The sequence below is a fragment of the Accipiter gentilis genome, chromosome 25 (genome assembly GCF_929443795.1).
Source record: "Accipiter gentilis chromosome 25, bAccGen1.1, whole genome shotgun sequence".
Classification (NCBI taxonomy): Eukaryota; Metazoa; Chordata; class Aves; order Accipitriformes; family Accipitridae; genus Astur; species Astur gentilis.
Genome location: NC_064904.1, coordinates 13,937,211 through 13,951,293, shown reverse-complemented (window position 1 = coordinate 13,951,293; position 14,083 = coordinate 13,937,211). Strand labels below are relative to the sequence as shown.

At 44.9% G+C, this 14,083-nt stretch overlaps 1 protein-coding gene across 4 annotated transcripts in view; it reads left to right on the top strand.

The window, feature by feature from the left end:
• Positions 1-14,083, top strand: part of GPR132 (G protein-coupled receptor 132) — a 96,340-nt gene that overhangs the window by 56,111 nt on the left and 26,146 nt on the right. The window contains exon 2 of one of the 4 annotated variants that reach the window (XR_007509613.1): positions 937-1,052. The exons of 2 other annotated variants lie outside the window; for them this stretch is intronic. The gene's annotated coding sequence lies outside the window, so the exon portion shown is untranslated. Of the gene's footprint in view, positions 1-936; positions 1,053-12,140; positions 12,206-14,083 lie in introns of those variants that run through there. One more of the 4 variants, XM_049828860.1, reaches the window with a different exon arrangement.

Genomic DNA, 14,083 nt, shown 5'->3' with positions numbered 1-14,083 from the left:
CAAATATTTGCACAAACCCCACTTGTTTCTTGAGTTCCTACCTATCTCCACAGCCTTTTAGCCTTGCCAGAGCAGGTCTGGCCTTGGGCATGACCTTTGGCAGGGTGCACGGGCAGCAGTTGTGGGCCCAGCCATCAGGACTGTTTCTCCGTTTGATCCACTACAGCTGTCTGTTAAAGGATAAAAATAGCCCTGGCACCAGGCACTGGGACTTCCTTCTGAGAGCCGAGTTCCCCTGTTGCCAGGCCAGTTCCCCAATCGCTTTCCTTCTGAAACATAAATGTATTTTCCATATACTTGGCCTGCTTTTGGTGGGAGAGGTACAGACCTCACCCTCTTCCACCCCCCCATCTCTTCATCACATCTTTTCTCCAGAGCAACCAAGATCCTCATAGGAACCGACAGGCACGGACTGGTACCTGCCACCGGCCGGGGAGTCAAGGACCACAGCTGCTGGATTGCCATATACTAAAGAAAAAGATAACAGCAGGATTTGAAAAGTAAATCCTGGGCGCATCAGCATTTTCTGGAAGGAGCTGCTGATGTGGGGTGGTTGTCCTCAGTGCAGATTTGCTGTACTGCGACTCTTGGGCAGAGGGACCGTGATTTCAGCACAGTTTTGAATCCACACTAGGATTAGGTGCTTTGCTGCTCAGCACTGGGCACATGGGAAGACTCAGCTGCAGGTGTCTACAGATCACAGGTGATAAGAAGCATGATTTCTAAAGAGAGGAAACAGATTGTTGGTTAGATGTGGGCTGAACAGAAAAGGGGGTTGGTTCATGTTAAGTGTCTGTTGTTCTACTAAGGATGGCTTCCAGGAGTTACGCCTTATTTTGTACCTTGAATTTACATCGAAGAAAATACCAGGAACTAAAGACTGCTTTACTTTAGGTGAGGAGGTTGAAATAGGCGTGTTCCTTATGTGTTAAACAGGTGTATTCCGTGTATATAAATGATGCACTGGCTTCTGCTGAGTCCAGACACCCTGAGCCTGGAAGAAAGGAGACAGTGTGCAGCAGTACTCTTTGACAACTGGGACAAAATACTATGGGAAGTGACCAGACACAGCGGGGGACTGGTGGGCTCTCCTTTGCATCTCCAGAGCAAGGCTGCCCATCTCTGCAGTAGATGCTTTAACCCGGCAGGACCTCTTCAGACTCAACGCAGAGCAACAGGGTGAAACGGGAGGGAGATGCAAAGCCCAGACTCAGTGACCACACACCAATGCCAGCAGAAAGCTCCCCAGCCAAGGACCTGGCCCACTTTCACGCATACTGGAAATCTAGGGGAGGTTTTGAGAGAAGGGGTTTGTTTGGGCTGGTTTTTCTTTTGAACCTTATAATAACACTACTCACATCTAGTTTGCACGCTCCTTAAAGAGCTGGGATTCCCCCTTCTGATAGAAGTTACATAGCAGTCACACTTCCTTTAATCTCCACCAAACTATTATTTCAACATACCACCTACACAGCCAGATGAAAAAGCACCAGTAAAAGGGAACTGTTGTTGTTTTGTTTTTTCCTTCTCAGAAAAAAACCCAAAGCTTAGAAGAAAAGCTCAGAGTCTGGCTTTGTACATACTAACTCCTCCTTTCCATCTGGAAATTCCCCTTAGTTATACCATAAACAAACTCCCCTCAAATATGCTAAATAAAGTGAAATGAAATTCAGTAGCAGACATGGAAGTAGGGACTATTTGTAATCTGGTGGTTACCAGAAGAAGACCAAGAGCAGATAGAATCTGATTTTTCATTTTAGACCATTTTGAATTTCTTATTCAGTGAAATAATCAGTCACCTTATAAAGTATGTTGCATTTGAATACAGCTTTTCATTTCATTTTGTGATTGAGCTTGATAAGGTTTTTAACTACAAGAGGTTGCTTCTCTTCATTCCCAAATAATGGATTAGACTTTGAAGAGTAAATACCACCATGCTGGTAGCATTTTTGAAAAGGATTTTGCCATCATAAGATGACTGTTTATTGTTTTGTTGTCCTACCATTGATGCTTCTAGTAAGACCCCCCTCTAACAGGGAGATAAAAGATGGTGTCCTAACAGCAAAGAGTATTGCTAGGAATAGGTGCACAGATTTTTTACCATGACAGACTCATAATTTGTTACAACAAACCACTACAGGGGAGCCACAGAACAAAACACCAGATGCCCTTTTTATAAATAATACACCAGCCTTCATTCTCTGCTCCTGTTTTTATTGCTAAGAAGATCTCTAGGGAAATAGGCCTGGTGTCCACTGTGTCCATTTTATTAATTATTCTTTTAAATAAAAATTCAAAGCAACAAAATTAGCTGACACATCCCTGGCTGTCATTCTACCATCCAGCAGACAGAAGCAAAGCATTTTTTAAATTGTGCTGCCATGTGCTAATAGGAACAGCCACTGGGAGCCTGACGCTGTTCTAATAGAGATCTACTTACTAAAGCAGCCCAGTTCTAACTCCATAGCTCTGAACCAGTAATAGGACCTCAATTCATAAAGCATTTTAGCTTCAGACTGATATAAGCTGCAGTTCTGCAAGCAGCTGAGCCAATATAGCAATTTGCTGCCAACCACCTTTGTACCACCTCTGGCATTTGTCAGAGCCTTGGTTGGGCCAATTCTTCTCACTAAAATGGCAGAAAACTATCCTACTGTTTATTTTTCAAAGGGGGCTGGACATTCCCCTTTGGATAGAGGCAGACTGTGATGTTGGCTTATCCTGCCTCATGGAGCTGTGTCCTCAAGCTCTGTTAAATCGCAGTTTACAGCATTCTGGTTTCCCTTCGTGCTGCTTTTGCGCAGTGCCTGTAAGAAACGGGGTCTGGTCCATACAGCAGTGTGTGAACTGCAACAGTACAAATAAAAATATTGTAAACTGGACTCAATAGAAACTGCAGGCCTAGGTAGCTTTCTCAGGAGGTCTGCTGGGGAGCAGACAGAGAGCACAAGTGGCTGTTTTCATACAAAGCAAAATGCATAGAAACGAATCACCTGAGGTGGGTAACAGGAGGCTGATGACAAACACTTCTGCTGTGGCTGCTGCTTTCCTGGTCTTCAAAGAAGTCCTGAGCAAAGGGACTGCCTGACTGTAGTAATACAATGCCAGGTTTCTCCAGGGCTCCCAAAAACATCCGTAGGATTATCAGTAACTGCTCCTACAGCTACCTACAGATACTCATATTCACCTGTCCACAGAAAAAATTAACTCGTGTATCACAGCCCAGAGCCCTCACCAACATATAGGCATCTCAAGCATCTTGAAACCAAGCAGAACAAAGACGTTGCATCCTTTCTAGACCATCTTCTTTCTTCTTTTGTCCTCACAGCACTTTCCTCCTGGTCCCAAAAGTGCTGGGATGTCACCCGAGGTGATGGGACAAGAAAGGGCCATTGTAGCGTAATGGAAGTCAGACTTTATGGGTTTACTTGTCTAAGTGTGTTCTTGGGTATCTGGCACTTGGGAGCCTAACAAGACAGGCTTTATTTTGACCTATACATCTGCTGTATATATTCCATAAGCTGCAGCTCCAGGATGCAGCTGGACTGCAACCGCCTTTGTCCTGCCAGAGGTTCTGTTTGCCGGGGATCTGAGCGGTGGTGTTGGCACAGCACACCATGACACTTTCGGCCAGTCAGGTCAGCAGGAGTCTTGGCATATAATTCTGTAGAATTCTGTGAATTTCATGCATGTTCATTACATGTAGATATATGGGGGGTTTTGAATTTGTAATTATACCTGGGTCTCATAGAGTATCTTTTTGCAGCTTTATCTCAAAATATCTTCAAAGGAAGTAGACATCACAGCTGTCTTTTTAAGTAGAGAAAAAGAAGGCTCGGACCGAGATGAGATTAATGAAAAAAGCCCACAAGATCAGCCCAGAACTGAGTTGCATCTGTTTCCTTCCCATTATTTGGTCACATACTCTACCCAAGAGGGTGCAGAATTACTAGATATTTGCATTTCTTAAAATGGTGAAGCCTGCAGGTTTGCCTGTGCTGAAGTTTCATGCAAAAACACCCCACATCTGGGTAACCTGGAGTAGACAGAGCTTTGTGGTGTCAAGGTCCACCTGCTTCCACTCTGCAAACTCACGCTAGAAAAGCTAACTCAGGTATCGCTCTCAAGCACCGCAGACTGCGGGGCAGACAGACTTCCCATCTCCAGTCTCACGTGTTAAAATAAGTCTGTACTACACCAGCACCAGGTGAAGCTACACCATTTATCTTTCCATGGGTAGCTCTGTTTACAAAATGATTGCAGCTTCTAGTGACAGGAGAAAAGGCAATAGAAGGGACATCTTATGTTAAAGAATCTTTCCAATTGATATCGTTGCTTTGCAAATGCATCTTCAAAAAATACATTCCCAGCACCATGTAGGGCATGGAAATAGTGTTTGGAAAATAAGGCTGTAAATTGTTTAAGTGAACGGAAATTGCTGAACACGAGCCAAAATCCTAGGTGTCTACAGGAAGACCAATTTATAGGAAGATCTATTTATGCTGACAAAATTGTGCCAGAGCTCAAAACTCAGTGTTTTCAAGGGTGATTTCCAGTAGATTTTTCTGTTCTCTTCCATCTTTATGATGGAGTAAGAGGATCTGAAAAACTGGTGGGGAAGGAGGGGAAAAAACTTGGGGTTTTCCCCCTTGGTGTGTATACATACTTAGAAATCTCAAGGAAGACCATACTTATTTTTTTCAGACTGTTTCAGGGAATTTTTTTGAGAAAAGGTGAAGCAAATATCTCAAGATATGTGGCCCACTAAATCTTTCACTTTAATTGAAGGCTGAATGTCATACCTTCATCAGGCACTTTCCCTTCTCCAAAACATTAAGTTGCTTGTGAAAATACAGCAGCAGAGACTGGAAGAGGCCTTTCCCAACTACCAGCATCCCTCAGGACTCAGAGAAGATGCCTCGAGAAAGGCGTCAGAGGTAACTACATAACTCTGCAGGAGGGGGTTCCATGGCCTGGCCACTGCAGAGTGGTATCATCACGCAGATCATCATCCACATATGAGCCTCAGTTTCCCCAGCGGAGGCCAGTGGCACAAAGAAAGTGGAGCAAAATGAAGAAACAAGTAATTGTAAAGTAGAGCCTGGGCAGCTCTGTGAGCTCCCTCATTGAGGTGCATTCAGGTAGATCACAAACTGTCTGGCAAAGGCTCAAAAAAATCAGTTGTGCAGAGAGGTTCTCCCTGATGCTCTTACTGAGATAGTTGCTGCTGGCAGGAGGTGTGTCTCCTGTTGCTTCCTGAGGCTCATATCATGGGGGGGGCTTTACCTCACATGAAGTCACGCAGACCTCTGTGGTCTTCTTGCAAAGGGAGCTTTTGAGAAAAATCTGAGAAATGGAGCATAGCAGTGACAACTCTACCATCACACGCCTGCTCTGCAACCACTTCTCCATCACACAGAGGTGTTGAAGTTCAGATCAGTGGCTCAGGGACTGGTTTGTTCTAGATAAGGGCTAGCATGCCCAGGGTGATTCCAGCTGTGTACAAGAGGAAATTCCCAGAGCAGGAGAATCCCAAGATGATGCAAGTTGCCCATCTTGTTAAATAAATACAGACATTTCCTTTTGAATCAAAGGATTCGCATCCTCAGTGTCAATGTGTGATCACAGACCTCCACAACACATCGTGCTTAGGAGAAAACCCAGAACATTACGTCCTGCCCGCAGTGCAATCTGCCAACCTGTTTTGTTGCCCTGTTGCCTTTTTCCTCCCACTCCTCCTCCTCCGTCCCGTTTCCTTTTCCTGTGATGCTTACATGGCAGCTCCTGTACATGCGAATCAGTAAATCAAACCGTTTACAAAGTATTATTTTCAATGTTATCTCTGCTCTGCAAAACGTTTCCTGCTTTCCTGTCTGTGGCATTTCTCTAAGGTGCCCCTTGGCAATGAAGTCCCAGCACAGACATGCCGGGGATAACCCACGGGCACCTGCCAGTTCAGCGGCAGTTTCCCCTAGCAGGGTACAAGCTTCCTAAAGCCACTCACCTTCCGAGGGCTTGTGCAGGTCTCCAAGGCAGACTGCAGGGGTCTTTGGCGTGGAAAGCTGGCTGCAAGGCTCCCTGACCTTACTAGAAGGAGGTGTTTCAATGTAAACACCGGAGCCCTTTGAATCTCTGCTGCATCAGCTTGGTCAAGCCTAGCTGCAGAGCAAACCATTGGAGGCTAAAGGGAGAACAACCACAGTAAAATCAAGGTTTGGATATACGGCAGAAGTATTTGAGTGGGATTTGGTTGATCCATACTCCAGGTCTGTCCAAGGCACTTACTCTGTGTATGCCAATTGCCTGCCCTTCAGCCGTTCACCCCACTGGGGATTTCAAACAGAGGACAAATTTTATGACTTTGTTTCTCATGGTTGACACAGTTTTTATATTAACCCGAGATATAATAACCAAAACCAAAAGAACCATGCAGTACCACAGAGCTCAGGGTAGCCATATTAAAAAGTCATACCCCCTCAGTAAATCGCCTCCTTAATGCATACTGAAATACTGCAATTTCATCAGCTTTTGGCTCTGCCACAGAAACCTTCCAAGTTAAAAACAAAGTGAGGCTTGAAATTACAGTGCTGTGCATAGAAGGTGCAAAACCAGCTTGAATTTCTGTATATTTGCACCACAGGATAAATGTGGTTGCTCAGGAGTGTAGGTGATGCTATAGATATGTAATTGGTTCTTCCCTCCAAGTTTGCTAAGGTTAAACCAACTCCAGGAGTTTGTAAAAAACATTAGAAACACATATTCTTTGAACCTCACCCTTTTCCTCCTCCCATGCGCTAACAACTGTAGCCTTTTTAACCGTGTGGGTGTTATAGTTTCCTAGTATAAGGAGGGGTTTTTCTAAAAAGAAAGCCAGACATATCAGTCAAAATGCTGCAACCTGGGCTGCAACCGTGGCACCAGGGGCAGTCGGGGCTGCCAGGCAGTGATCAGTGTCTGCTATCTGAGTCTATTTATAGTTTTCAGTTGCCTTTTATTCCAGCAGTTCGAGCTGAAGAGAAGAACAACATGGATGGGCTGGGATGTCTGGGGACATGTACATTCAGGATCGAGTTCGAAGCATGGAGCCGAATCCATTGCTGCTGCAGCACACTCACTTGTCTCAGCTTCGGCTGCGGGTGCGCCGCTGGCAGCAGGCTCTCCTAAAAAGGCTGTTAGATATAATACAGCTGTGTAGCCCACCTCATCCCAAAGACCCCCTAAGTACAGACTGGCACCTCTTTACTCTTACCATACAGCAGACAAATCTGTCATTGCCCCAGAGAAGTCAGTAGACTCAAAGGTCTCTAAGACATTTGTCACCATGTGCCAACCAGCTGTGCTGTGCCAAGGAGCTCTTGCCAGGGTACGTATGAATGCCAGTGCATGAAGGGGTAGGACTGTCAAACATGACAGAGTTTTTCTCTTCGGCATGAGAGACTTTTGCTTGATGAAGGCATGATCAGTCAAATATTTGACTGACGGATTTCCACCCCTGAGGCACACAGTACATCACTGCATCAGTGAAAACTGAGGACGACCCGATTTCTACATGCCATTCACAAAAACCAGCAAATCAAAAGCAGGAGGACTTTCAAGAGCAGATGTGGGATGCAGGCATTTATGCAGCCTGACGAACCAGAAGGAATCTGACAGTGTCATCCTGCCCTATGACGGTACAGCATGCATCACACAGAGAAAGGCCAGTGCATTGAAAGACTCAGCAGCTGACACTTCTGTGTTTCATTTCCAGCAGCAGAACAAGAAGGTTTCTGCATTCCCTGCAGACTGTGTGCTATAAACTGAATGTGCACGGGAAGCCAGAAAGACGTGCGAGGTCTGTGCTGGGCTCAGCTCAATGGTTTTGCCATTCAGCTGGCCTGATGGCCAGAGTGGGGCAGAGCTACGCTGCACGTGTAAGGGGAAGACTCTGCGGGTAGGCAGTTGCTGGGAGGAAGCTGAGCTTTGGTTTTAGCACAGAGCTCATCCCACACCATCTAGCTTGAGGGGTCCAACCTGTGGTTGATCCTGATACCAACTGCAAAAAACACCATGGCTGTTTGTCCCTGTCCCAGATCAACAGCATCGCAGCCACTGTCACAGATAAACCAGGTTTGAACCACAACCTCTGAGATTCTTTATCAGGCACAGCTGTATATCATATCAGTGCAGGGGGACTTGTACAGGGCTTGGCCAGAGGACCACAGAGCCGAGCAGACTTCAGACCTCAATGCTTCTCAGCCCCCAGCCATTGCTGTCCTAGAGAGACCCTTGAGCGCTTTTCTGCCTTGCTTTTATCATTTAGAAAGTCCTTTTTGCCATCCTGTACATGCTGCGTTCCCCAGACATGTCTGCAGCTCAGTCCCCATTCAGTGTGCTGTCTGGTAACAAGAGAAAAGCCAGACATTTGGCTTTTTCCTACCAAGACCCGTACTTCAAGGAGCTGTTTGCATTTCTTCATTTCCCCCGCTGCAAAATGTAAAGCTGTATGCCATCATTTTCCAAGAAAAATGAGCTTCAGTCGCTTAGAAAAAAGATGCACAACTGTACAAAAATTGTCTTCTTGGGTAATCTTTTGCAGACCTGTTACGTGAGTGTGACTCTGTGTTCATTTGTAGGTGGAGGTAGGAGAGATAGATGATCTGAAGTTTCCTCCATTCATAGGTTCTTCTTGGTCATGGCCGGGGAACATAACACTAACACAGAGCATTTTCATGTGCGGTGGAACACAGAAATGCCAAATATCCTACCAGCTTTCCTCTGGATAGTTTCTAAATGAAAAAGGGAATGAAAAACTCAGTCTGAAAGTCTTTGAAAGACACTAGACCCCATCAGTCTTCTACAGTTATTTCTGTTTACTGGTCAATGGTGCACAAGCATTTTCTCTATCATACTGCTGTGAACCCCGCCCCCCCCCCCCCCAAAAAAAAACAAAAAAGGTCTGTGTTATGCAGCAGTGAGCTAAAACAAAGCTCTTTTCTACCTTAGTCTTTGGACAGTCACTGTACCCCTGTAAGCAAATGATGAAGAGTCCAGAGAAGACATCTTGTATGCAGCTTAACTTGCTTAGACATGCTACCTTAAAGGCAACTATCTAAATAGCACCTAGCAATTAAAACGTAGAAAGAAATATGCTCAAAATGCCCAATCTAAACTCATTGAGGCTCAAAGAAACATTTCCATTTACTTCAATTGGATGTAGACAGAGGCCAGAGGGTTTCTGCCTTCTGCTATAAATGGTTCTTTATCTGATCTTTTTTCTGCCTGGATATGACATCAGCACAATACAACTCAGGCCAAAATTTATATTGCTGTAGTGCTTGTATTATCTCTACTGAATACAGACTAAACTTACTTGAAATGTTTGGTTTGTTTTTACCACCCACGGAACTGCTAGCTCTGTTTTCATCTCCAGTCACAGAAGATCTTGTCAGAAGTTTCTGAAAGCATCTTCAAATGTAAAATCTTGGCATCAGTCTTCAGCTTGCGAGGGCAGTGAATGTGGGTGATGTTGATTGGGGCCATATTACTGAGAGAAGCATGAAGCAGCAGTGACTCTAGTAATGTTTTTCAGGTCCACCTGGAAGATTCTAGGCTACAGAGATATGTTGTCTTCCATTTCTCTATGGAGGACCATGCAATTTTCAATGTTTCACCATAAAATCTATTTGGCAAATGCATATGTGCCTCTGAATATCCTAATCTCTGTATCAGTGTGTGCAAGCAAGCACCTCAGAGAGCATAATCAGGCAGGTATTTGACTGCACACTTGACTGCACCCAAATGGGAACTGTGATCTGGTACACCAAAAATATCACAGAGGAGCCCACTGGTCTCTACAAAAACTCCAGTTCTTCAGGACAGAGAGCACTATCCCCTTTTCTGTCCCACATCTCTGAATGAAGAATGGTCACTACAGTCCTAGCCATCTCAGAAACATTATTCCCATCCTTCTTCATGGTTTCCTTTGGGTTTGGTATCTATGCAGAGAAGGACAAAGATGAAATCGTGGTTTTGGAGCAGTGCACAGACTGACTCCAACACTATGTCCAGCCAGGCTGAGCTGGTACAGACACAAATTTCACCTGTTATCCTCCACGGATGGAGGTTACCAAGCTGGTTTAAGCCTCTTCTTCCCCAGTTCCTTCTGGCCCCTGAGAATAAATTGCCCTTCACAGAAAGACTCTTCACAGAAAGACTCTTCCCCAGAAACCCTCTCCAGCAGAACTGAACCGAAGTAACTTTTTCACCCCAGAAGGAAAGTGCATGCCAAGCATTTCTTTAACTTTGCAGAAGAAATGTTTCACTTTCAATACAGCTATCAAAAGTAAATTCAGTTATCTGCTTGTCTTTTGCTGCCACCCCAGTTCCTCCATCTCCTACCTTAGCCCTCAGCCGCCTGCAAGCACTGACAGATCATTATGGGGTGCTGTAAGCACCTCACCACAGATGAAATTGGTAGAAGTTGATCAGGAAGTTGCCTGAAAACTTAATAAATCTGGTCATAACTGACTTTCGCAGGGTCATGCACAGCATCTGCAACGACACATGGAACGGGTCTCACAAACAAGGTCTAGGCTGGCAACATAACACTGGGGTCTTCTTCCTCCTTCAGTTAAAGCCTGAGCTAGGGCACTTGGTAAAGCTCGTACTCTACTCCCTATCAATGCTCTTTGCCATTAAGGAACTCCTACAAATGAACTCTTCTTCTCCAAGCTGCTCGAACCACCATCTCATCTTTAGTATTCTCAGCCTTTTCTAGCATGACTGGCACCAGAACTGTCCTTCCCTAATATCACCACCTCCTTTTATCGGGCTTTAATACTGTTCTTCATCCATTCAAATACCTAGCCATTTCATACATATTCAAGTGAATATATGTGTAGCACCCAGAGTGGGAATTACCCCCGCTGTACAAACAAGGAATAAGCACCTACTGCAGGCATCCCGTTCCTGACGGAGCCTGGCAACCCAAGCCAGTAAGGTTTGGGGCAGTTCATTGATCTCTTGTCCCTCCAGGGCACGTTAGCACGATGATTAAGGTGCACACGCAGAACAGTTGTCCAAGAGATGAAACTTCTGGTCACAAATGGAGTTTGGCAGTTACAAGAGCTGAACCTACGTCTTCTCGCCCCTCCACAAGTGACAGAATTTGAAAGCAATCACTTCCCTTGTAAAGGCTTTCTTTTCTCTTAGCTGCTCTTCTGACTGCACTGATCAGTCTTTGCTCCCTCCACCAGCCAGCCAAAGCAGCTGATTGTGCCACAGCTGCACATGCCCAGGAAAGAGCCCAAGCGTACCTATGCGTGTCTCACAGCCTTGCTGTCACGGCAAGAAGGATAGATTAAATAGAGGCTGAAGTCAAACAACAACAGCCCAAACCCTCCCAGGCCGGGCTGTGCTGTCTGCTGTGGCGCAGGGGGGCAGGAAGCATGGCCTTTCTCACGCACCCCACCCCCCCAAAAATGCCACCTTTCTTTGATGAGCCACTGACTTGTGAAAGGCAGCAGCCGCACACGGCTGATCTCAAGTCCACTGTGCAAGAGCAGTGTTGTGCGTGGGCACTATTTCATATCTGAAAGCAATACAGCGGACAGCAATGAGAACAGGCTGTTTCAGAAGACTGTTTGAAACCTTTGACTTTGCACCAATCTTGCAGAAACTGATAATCCCGTGTGCTCTGCTTGGTAAAAACATATAGCCCTCCATCCTTGGGCTGTGCTTACACAGAGACCCACCAGCACAATGCTTTTTATTCCTTCTATCTTCCTGCTAATTCCTCATTTTCCTGTCTTGACCATTTGTTTTTTCTCCTTTCTGTTTATCCTCTACTTACAGCAACTAGTAAATAGTTTCTTCTGCCTCTTCTCACTCTTTCAGTGTATTTTCAGCAGTGGATCTTCCCCACAGATGTTCCTTGTTGCGGATGTCTTTTTACAATGACTTTCTCAAGTGATGACAGGACTAAGATTTTCAAGGCTGGGCTATTCCAGTCACCCTCCTATCTGTAAGTGTGCGCCTAACTACAAGCGATACATTTTGGGAGCCCGATGAAGTCATAAGCAATCTACTTTCTTCTAGCTCACGCCACTTATGACTGTATGCGGTATCATTAGCAACTTCCTGCAGTTTTACAGAGCAGCCTGTGAGTACGGCAGGAGTTGGAGCACTTCATTGTCTCCTCTGCAAAAGCCAGAGAAAAAAAGAAGTAAGTGATTTCTGTCCCTAAGGCAAGGCATTACTTCTACTTAGCAGTATTTTGCTTTGTTCTGCTTTGATTACTGCTTCTCCATGCTGTGCGTTTGCGCTTCAGAAATGCAGACTCTGTTGATGTTTCACTGTAGTCTAAATCTCCTTACGATTGATATAACAGACATAAAGTGTTGTTGGGTCTGTATTAATTAGAGTTCATTGCAGCTGATGGAGACTTTGCTACCTGTCTTCCTTAGGAATTCCCTTTCCTATAAAAAACGTATTTCTCTCTTACAAAACAATTTTAGTTCCAGTCAGGGGTAGAAGATAATTAGAAGTGAAGGATTTTGGCAGGATACAGGTTGCTGTGAGGTTAGATTTAACTATCACTGCAGAGCATGAGGCATGAATACAGAATTGTATTAGAAACAGGAATGCTGGGCTTCCTTTAGTAGACCATAAGGAGAATTCACATCCAGCCTTTCCTCTCATCCTTAATCTGCTGGAAAAGCCTGCTGCTCTATAGTGACTGATTGGATACACTACATTTCTTCTTTTCTCCATCTTTTATTCACACAGTACTGCTGATCTCTGGCACTCGGAAATGTGGAGACTGAGTTAAGATTTTTTTGTCAAATATTTTGGGAGTTGACTTTTTTCTCTGAGACTTCAAAAATACTGGGATGACGCTTAATGCTCTCCTCAGCAAACCAAAGACCTTGCTTTTAAATGAAAGCAGATACTCCTTTGCATTTAGCATAGCCGTTATTTTGCGTAGTAGCTGCAGCTTTAAGGAGACTACAAGTCTTGTGATAAAGTCACAGGTCGGTAACAGCAATCGCACCACACTACTGGATGGGCAGAATGAATCAGTTTGGGTTCCTTCCTTTGAGACTTTAATGGATGCTACTTTTGCTTTGAGAGATTCTGAGATCAGAGAGGATCTTTCCTATGCTAAATAAGATTTAGCGAAGGCTGAACATCCTACCAGAGCTGGGCCGGCCTGCTGACTTGATCAAACTGAATTGTTTCCTGAATTTAGTTTCTCATAGGGTCTTCTTGGCTGGTTTTCTCCCTGTTACCTCCCCCATTTGTTTGTGTTTGTGTTGTAATAGAAAGCATTACAGATTATAGCTACTGGCTTCTCTTGAAATTTTAACATAAAGTTTGCTACTCCACCAAAGACGAAGGAGCTTCTGGGCTTAGTTTTAACCTGCCCTTCCCATAATCTCATTTAGATCAGCTGCTGCCTCTAAAGCAGCGGTTCCTTAACTTCCAGTAACCTCATTTGGCCGGGGGGGTGGGGGGGAGAAGGAAAAAAACCCACATATTTGGCTCCTAAGCACTCAATGGGTAAGGCTGATTTTCTTCTGAGAACTTTTCATAGATCTGTTCACAGGACATTACCTTTAAAAAAATCCTCACAGTTTGAATTGACCATCCCTCTGTACAGATTTCTGCCTGAAACTGCAGATGACTCTTTCAGGTTCAGCATTTCCCATGCCTCTTGGGGAGACATCGATCTTATAGCCTTATCATCATCACACAAATAGCATTGCTGTCAAAGTAGAAGTGCCCGAGGGCAGCATTTCAACTATCTCAGCTGCCCTGACAAAGCTCAGTCCCATTTCAGAGCTGAAATGGAAATTTCACAGCTTTGTGCAGAATGATTTTGCCCTCCCAGCCAGGTTCCATTATTTTTGTATACAAGAGGCTACAAAAGTTCATGTAAGCCAGCGATTCCCACACCAGAAAGAGCCTGGAGTGGGGAAGCAGAGAGCAGGATTGCTGCAGTTACAAAGAGGGTCGTGCCACTGCTCACATTAGCTAGTTGCGGTCCCAATGCGAGAGATACGTGACTGGAGTGGCGGCTGCAGTAACTGCTGCATCAGAC